Source organism: Lissotriton vulgaris, chromosome 7, assembly GCF_964263255.1.
Source record: "Lissotriton vulgaris chromosome 7, aLisVul1.2, whole genome shotgun sequence".
Taxonomy (NCBI): Eukaryota; Metazoa; Chordata; class Amphibia; order Caudata; family Salamandridae; genus Lissotriton; species Lissotriton vulgaris.
Genome location: NC_141695.1, coordinates 937,160,448 through 937,168,360, shown reverse-complemented (window position 1 = coordinate 937,168,360; position 7,913 = coordinate 937,160,448). Strand labels below are relative to the sequence as shown.

Genomic DNA, 7,913 nt, shown 5'->3' with positions numbered 1-7,913 from the left:
TTGTGCAAGTTTGAACCACAGAGTCCCTTTGTCGAAAAAGTGTAAAGAAAGTTAATAAAAAGAGGTGGTCAACATGTTTCTGCCAGATAAGCAAGATTCGCTCGGCATTCGTCAGGACCAATGTGAAAAAAACAGTTCACTGTTCTGGGCACCCTAAAGTGTACAGATACAGTGGGTAAGATCATTTACTCATACGACCTGTGACTTGTCGAAGCATTTGGTAGAAAAAGTCTTCCCCAAGTTTCTAGAGGCCCCCTCACTTGAGGAGGTAAAGTTTGGTCTGTAAGGGTAGATAGGAGAAATTAAAAGTATACATTAAGTCATTGCTAAACTGAGCATATATACTTCTACCCTATTACAACTCCAAACATTGTGCACCCACTTTTTGTACCGAAATTATCTTCGTGTATAAGGAAGGAGAATCAAGCCTTCTAAACACCAAGGTGGACCCATTTATTTCAATCCATCCATCAGTCTGTGAGCTCAGACCTTTATTTATTTTGGCATGCTTTAGATACCAAAACAGAGAGTGAACTTGCATTTTGCAAGGAGATTTTTTTCTTTGGAAAATGCTTTATTAAAAACCAGTGCTTAGACAACGCCGAGAGGGATATGAACTCTAGGCAGATTATCCAGAAAACACATAGACACACTTTAGCAGGAAAGCATCAAGAGCACAGAGCACCCCTAAGGGAGTACGCTGGGATGTAAACTTACATAAAATTTACTGACAAATTGTCCCATGGGCCAAAGCGGCAGGAGGAATCTTCACGTTTGGGCCACTGAAAAATAATAGTTACAAAGAGCGCTTTAGCGCGTATTTAACCAAACCTGGTTGTTCGATATTTCTATTATCCCTCATGGACTAACAGGGAACTTACTTTAATCCAAACGGCTCCCCGCTCGTTCACCTACACATAGCCACATCCGCCGCCCGTAGCTGTGAGCACGGTGGATGCTCCAGGTTTTTAAAAAAAGAACATTTGGAAAAGCGTAACGCGTCCCGGCTGGTGGCGCCGGTCACGTGGTTCACGTAATAGCGTGTTTCTGTGTTTTTGCCTTACAATTAGATGGGATTGTGATATATCCAATCACTGACTAACGTGCAAACAGACTATTGTCTTCTGTTTGGTTTGCTTAATATCATTGTAACGTTTGTTGTGGTTTTGAGGTACTCTCTTCACGGCTCACTTCATGCACTGGGATCGCTCCGTCCGGAGTATAAATATAAAAACAAACCGGCCCCTTTAAGAAACACGCTATTACGTGAACCACGTGACCGGCGCCACCAGCCGGGACGCGTTACGCTTTTCCAAATGTTCTTTTTTTAAAAACCTGGAGCATCCACCGTGCTCACAGCTACGGGCGGCGGATGTGGCTATGTGTAGGTGAACGAGCGGGGAGCCGTTTGGATTAAAGTAAGTTCCCTGTTAGTCCATGAGGGATAATAGAAATATCGAACAACCAGGTTTGGTTAAATACGCGCTAAAGCGCTCTTTGTAACTATTATTTTTCAGTGGCCCAAACGTGAAGATTCCTCCTGCCGCTTTGGCCCATGGGACAATTTGTCAGTAAATTTTATGTAAGTTTACATCCCAGCGTACTCCCTTAGGGGTGCTCTGTGCTCTTGATGCTTTCCTGCTAAAGTGTGTCTATGTGTTTTCTGGATAATCTGCCTAGAGTTCATATCCCTCTCGGCGTTGTCTAAGCACTGGTTTTTAATAAAGCATTTTCCAAAGAAAAAAATCTCCTTGCAAAATGCAAGTTCACTCTCTGTTTTGGTATCTAAAGCATGCCAAAATAAATAAAGGTCTGAGCTCACAGACTGATGGATGGATTGAAATAAATGGGTCCACCTTGGTGTTTAGAAGGCTTGATTCTCCTTCCTTATACACGAAGATAATTTCGGTACAAAAAGTGGGTGCACAATGTTTGGAGTTGTAATAGGGTAGAAGTATATATGCTCAGTTTAGCAATGACTTAATGTATACTTTTAATTTCTCCTATCTACCCTTACAGACCAAACTTTACCTCCTCAAGTGAGGGGGCCTCTAGAAACTTGGGGAAGACTTTTTCTACCAAATGCTTCGACAAGTCACAGGTCGTATGAGTAAATGATCTTACCCACTGTATCTGTACACTTTAGGGTGCCCAGAACAGTGAACTGTTTTTTTCACATTGGTCCTGACGAATGCCGAGCGAATCTTGCTTATCTGGCAGAAACATGTTGACCACCTCTTTTTATTAACTTTCTTTACACTTTTTCGACAAAGGGACTCTGTGGTTCAAACTTGCACAACCCGGTGTAGTCCAGAAAAATAATGTTTTTTCGATCACTGATTTTAACAGAGTTGGAGCTACCCTCTTATTAAATTATTTTGAGGAGTAGTGTGTACTCTTTTTAGATTCACTTTCACCTCTCTAGCGATACAAGGGACCCAATGAAGACAACTGGCTACCAGTGTTACACTGGGGCCTGAGGGTCCTTTTAGCTAGTACTTCTAACACGTGCACTCTGTCCTTTCTATCTATTATTAACAGCCTTGTCTACCAGACTAGCGGTAACCAGTACTAATTCTGCTAGCATGGTCTGTTTGTATTAACACTCTCTTGTTGTTTGAGTCATGAATTCATAGGGGTATGAGAGTGTTTACTTTTGACCCTTACTCTCTTATTGTTGTTATTGGGTGTAATATGACGCCTTGAATGCCGCAATTCAAGCTCGCTTTCGGGTATCTCTCATTACCTATGTAGATGTTTCGCCTCTGCTGCGGCTTCCCACCTGCATTACTCCCCCCATTAATGTGCTGATATCTGCAGTCAACCAAATCTCGTGTCGAGCGGCCCTTCAGTGGGACTGCGTCACTCTGCGCAGCGAATCCTTCTGCTGAGGGCGTAACTTTATATCAAATGGTAGCTTAGGCCAGAATCCTTGGTTTAACCTGCCTGCCCCTGATTATTCATGCACGTGGCCCTTCCTTTTCATCGCTCCAGTTTACCCGTGTGGGTCAAGTGCATTGTCTAGTGCCTTCGCCAACCTCTAATGCACACTGCTTTCAACAATGTCACAAAAAGTATGACTGAAGGGGACCGGAATGTAACAGGTTCTTTTAGTGACTTTCCTCACATGGACACCGCTAGGACTGTACTTGGTATCAAAGCTGCAACAGACGCGCCTGTAATGAACCTTGGTTGCTGGATATATCATCGAACCTCCCCAGGATTGCAAGCAAATCACACGTCACTTATATATCCTTGGAGAAAGGTTCACCCGGGCGTCTCTGCATTGGAGTCGTTTCTTTCCCTGCACGGCATTCACCACATCCGGTACCCTAGGAGCCTTGATTTCTGACGAGCTGCGGCACTCTCCCCCAATGCAAGGGAAAGAGATGTCCGTCTGCAATCATAGGATTGATGTAGCGCCTTTCTCCGGCTCCCGATGCCCCGCCCACGGACGACTAATAGTAAATGGATCGGAGGGAAGTGAAGAGCGGGTCAGTGATGCAGCTAAAAAATGGACGCCTCACTATGGCTCATGTATGTATTCAGAGGTGACCCACATTCTCGAGGAGCAGGTATATAAGAGCGTCCACGGCCGTCACTGCAGCTCTGGTCAGAGGCCACTAAGTGAGGTCTCTTGGCCAAAAGCACACCTTTGGCGGGCCTGCTGTGCACCCTTGACAGCACCGAGGGCTGCAGTATCGGGGTCGGCGTGTAATCTGAGCAACTTTGGGTGTCATGCAGCTATGACGTGTCAGACCCATGGTATAAAAGAATCACGGACGAATTCGATTATATGTTTATAAGAGCATGGGCGTGTGTGGTATGAACGCCAACACAAGATACTTTTAGATCAAACATAAAACGGCTTATATAAGCATATAAAATCAGTCTGCGATGTACAATTTGGGTGACTATCAGTGCACGTTCAGCAAGAGCCTAGAGATGTGCAATAAACATACCACGTGGTCAGTAGATTCAGGGGAGAAATCTGATCCCCCTCTAAGTCCCAACTGCGCCGCACACTTTATCCACGTGTTCCGTGATGACAATGACCATTTATTTCTGATTTCTAGTTCTAGGTAACGAACGAGAACCTATGGGTACCTCTGTAGTCCTTTCAACGGGCAAATTGCGCTTCGTGCTGCAACTACTGATTAGGACGCTGGGCGCCGCTGTTCACCAACTATGGAAAGACAAACTTGAAGAGCCGTCAGACCACATGATATGAATACAATAGGATAAGGATTGCTGGGAGAGCCGACATAACACCCAAACCACAGCAGGCGTTCAGTGCGCGGTCGAGCGTCGCCCTGAAGCTAATACACAGTTATTGGAAATCTGAGGGGCTCGGCTGGTGGTCATGGCTCAGACGCAGAGACGCTGTTTCACCGGGACTCAAGCACCGAGGGGCTGCTCCTCAAGGTTTCAGGCACCGAGATGTTGTTACTCCGGGGCTCAGACACCGAAGCATTGTCACTGCAGGGCTCTGGCATCGAGGCTCTGTTACTCCGGTGCTCAATCATCGAGGCACTGTTACTCCGGGGCTCAGTCATCGAGGCGCTGTTACTTCAGGGCGCAGTCATCGAGGCGCTGTCACTCCGGGGCTCAGATACCGAGGCTCTGTCACCCCGGAGCTCCTCTGCTGCTTCTTGTTGCTCTGTTGACAGTCTGTGGAGCCGCTTCCGCTCAGCTGCGTTATTCCATTACCGAGGAGATGAGGAAAGGCGCTTTTGTTGGGAATGTGGCTCTGGATCTGGGAATGACAATAAAGGAATTTGTAGAAGAAGAAGCTCGCATCGATTACAGAGGTAGGAAACAATATTTTGTCCTTAATGCAAACAATGGACGTTTATCTGTCAATGAAAGAATTGACAGAGAAAATATCTGCGGGAGCCTAGTCCAGTGTCTGTTAAATGTAGATATTATTTCAAAGAACATAATGAAAGTGTATGCAGTCGAAGTAGATATTAAAGATATTAATGACAATGCCCCCGCATTTACCGATGACCATGTAGTACTGCAAGTGCCTGAAAACACTCCACCTGGAATGCGTTTTGTGCTGCCCGAGGCCCACGATGCAGATGGTGGTATTTATTCTCTTCAGAACTATCAGCTCAGTGACGATACATATTTCACTTTGAATGTAAATAATAGAAGCGATGGCACAAAGTATGCAGAACTCGTTCTTGAGAAGTCACTGGACCGGGAGGAACAGGAAGTTCACAGCTTGATCCTCACAGCCACGGACGGAGGGGATCCGGTCAGATCAGGCACCATGCGGATACAGGTCAATGTGCAGGACTACAATGACAATGCTCCAGTTTTCAATCAGTCTGTCTATAAGTTCAGTGTGTTGGAAAACGTGCCCAAGGGAACTGTTGTGGGCAGCGTCACAGCCGTTGATATTGACAAGGGATCAAACTCAGAAATAATATATTCTTTTAACCAAATGAAGGACAATATTGTTAAAAATTTCAGACTGAATTCTCATACTGGAGAAATATCTTTGATCGATAATCTGGATTTTGAAGAGTTTGAATTCTATGAATTTGAAATTAGAGGAAGCGATGGAATTCTATCATCACGATGTAAAGTTTTGATAGAGGTCATTAACGTGAATGATAATAGCCCAGAGATTTTGATGTCATCTGTGCTCAAACAGGTACCAGAAAACAGCCCGCTGGGTACTGTCATTGCTCTTCTGCAAGTATACGATCGGGATTCAGGTGACCATGGCAAGGTCACTTGTTTTCTGCAGTCCCACATTCCCTTTCGGTTACATAAATCAGTTGGAAGCTACTACAGTTTGGTAACCGATGGGGTTTTGGACAGAGAAAAGGTTCCACAACACAACATAACAATCACTGCCACAGACAGCGGAACTCCTCCATTGTCAAAAACCCATACTATAAATCTGCTGATTACGGATGAAAATGATAACGCACCAGTATTTAAGCATATGTCATATAGAGCCTACATAAAGGAAAATATTCCACAAGGTACGTCCATTTTTGCAGGCAGAGCTACAGATTTGGATTGGGACAAGAATGCTAAAGTCAGATATTCTATCCTTGATGGATACATTGGAAATGATCCAGTCTCTTCTTATGTATCCATCAACTCCGAATCTGGAGTCATTTATGCACTTCAGTCCTTTGACTTTGAAGAGTTCAGAGAATTTCAGATCCAACTAAAGGCTGAAGATGGAGGGTCTCCTGTTTTGATGAGTAATGTCACTGTCACATTCTATATACTGGATGAAAATGACAACACTCCTGAAATATTATATCCATCAACTCCCACCGATGATTCTTCTGGTTTGGAAATTGCTCCTCGCTCTTCTGAACCAGGTTATCTGATCACGAAGGTGGTCGCTGTCGATTCCGACTCTGGGCAAAATGCCTGGCTCTCCTACCATCTGCTGAAGTCCACAGACCAGGGATTGTTTACTGTAGGTCATCACACAGGAGAAATCAAGACAGCCCGTCCCATTATGGATAAAGATGCCACAAAGCAATTCTTAGTGGTCTTGGTGAAGGACAATGGACAGACATCACTTTCTTCCTCAGTTACAGTCACCATCGTGTTGGCAGACAGCATGCCAGAAATGCTTCATGATATCAGTAACCCATCAGCCCCAGCAGACACAGGGTCGGACCTCACACTATATCTGGTGATCGCTGTTGCTGTTGTGTCCTTCTTGTTCCTTTTCCTGATCATTCTTATTTTGGCCATCAGGATTCACCACTGGAGGGAATCTCAGCTCAATCAGTCATCCGAGGTCAACTTCAACTCACTTCCTGCTTCTCAGTTTGTGGGCATCGATGGAGTCCGCGCTTTCCTTCAGACCTATTCTCATGATGTCTATTTAACAGCAGACTCCGGAAAAAGTCAACTGAAGTTCCCGCTTTCAAACAACTCAAATAATCTTTCTGAAAATCCAAAATGTCAGACACAAGAACCACTTCTTGTTGACGATTTCTTAAGTATAGGCAAAGAGGACCAGCCATTTATTCAAGTAAGTTGATGTGTTTTGCATTATGTATTATTGTTTTATTCAATGATTGAAATATTGGATCCTCCACGGTGTACTTTTTGGATAGCAGACAAGTATAGCCCAGTGTTCATTAGGTTTCACAGTTTGTTAAATAAAATATGACCAACTAGCTGAAATGTAAAGAGTTAAGACATAAACTGCTTTCATATAGACAACATTATTTTAATGGATTAAATATTTAGCAGCACTATCACATTGGAGTTATGCATATGTACTTCATCAGCTATCCCAGGGCAGCTTGATAAATTCTCTACTACCAGTGTCTGAATGGCTACTTGTTTTTTTTTATAAATGTTTCTGTTCTTACTTCTTCTTTATGCAATGGGATATATTCTTGTGGAATCCCTTTTCGGCATTTCTTCTCAGGTTATATTGTTTTGGAAGCTGATTATAGAAATATCAATTAAAACAGGGCAAACCATGTTTCCCGCCTGCTTGTTTTGCTTGATTGCTTCTGAACTGCATGAAAGAACCCACAAAACCAAAAAGAACTATTCTTCCTACTGCAAGAATTACATGTTGCTACAATGTAAGGTTAGTTTACTTTTACTCTATGTGTCCAATTGTAGTAGTCTTGTTCTGTTTGTATTCCATTAGATATAATTGATGGTTTTATGATTGTTTGCGGTGGACTAGAGAACCTTATGCAGTTTGTCTAAAACCCTGCCTGGAATCACTTCCTGCCTCAGTTGTCAAACACGTGAGGGAGTATTATACTTTGTAATTGCAAACATCTCTTTCAGTTTACAAAAAACAACACATCACAGATTTGCAATTATGTGGTTTATGGTTGTGTTTGTACTGAAATATTGAAATCTACACTTATCTGACAATAAATGCATACACATGCAGC

At 43.5% G+C, this 7,913-nt stretch overlaps 1 pseudogene; it reads left to right on the top strand.

Annotated features, from left to right (window-relative positions):
- Positions 1 to 4,717: 4,717 nt before the first annotated feature.
- Positions 4,718 to 7,030, top strand: LOC147702733 (protocadherin gamma-A11 pseudogene; annotated as a pseudogene).
- Positions 7,031 to 7,913: the final 883 nt, after the last annotated feature.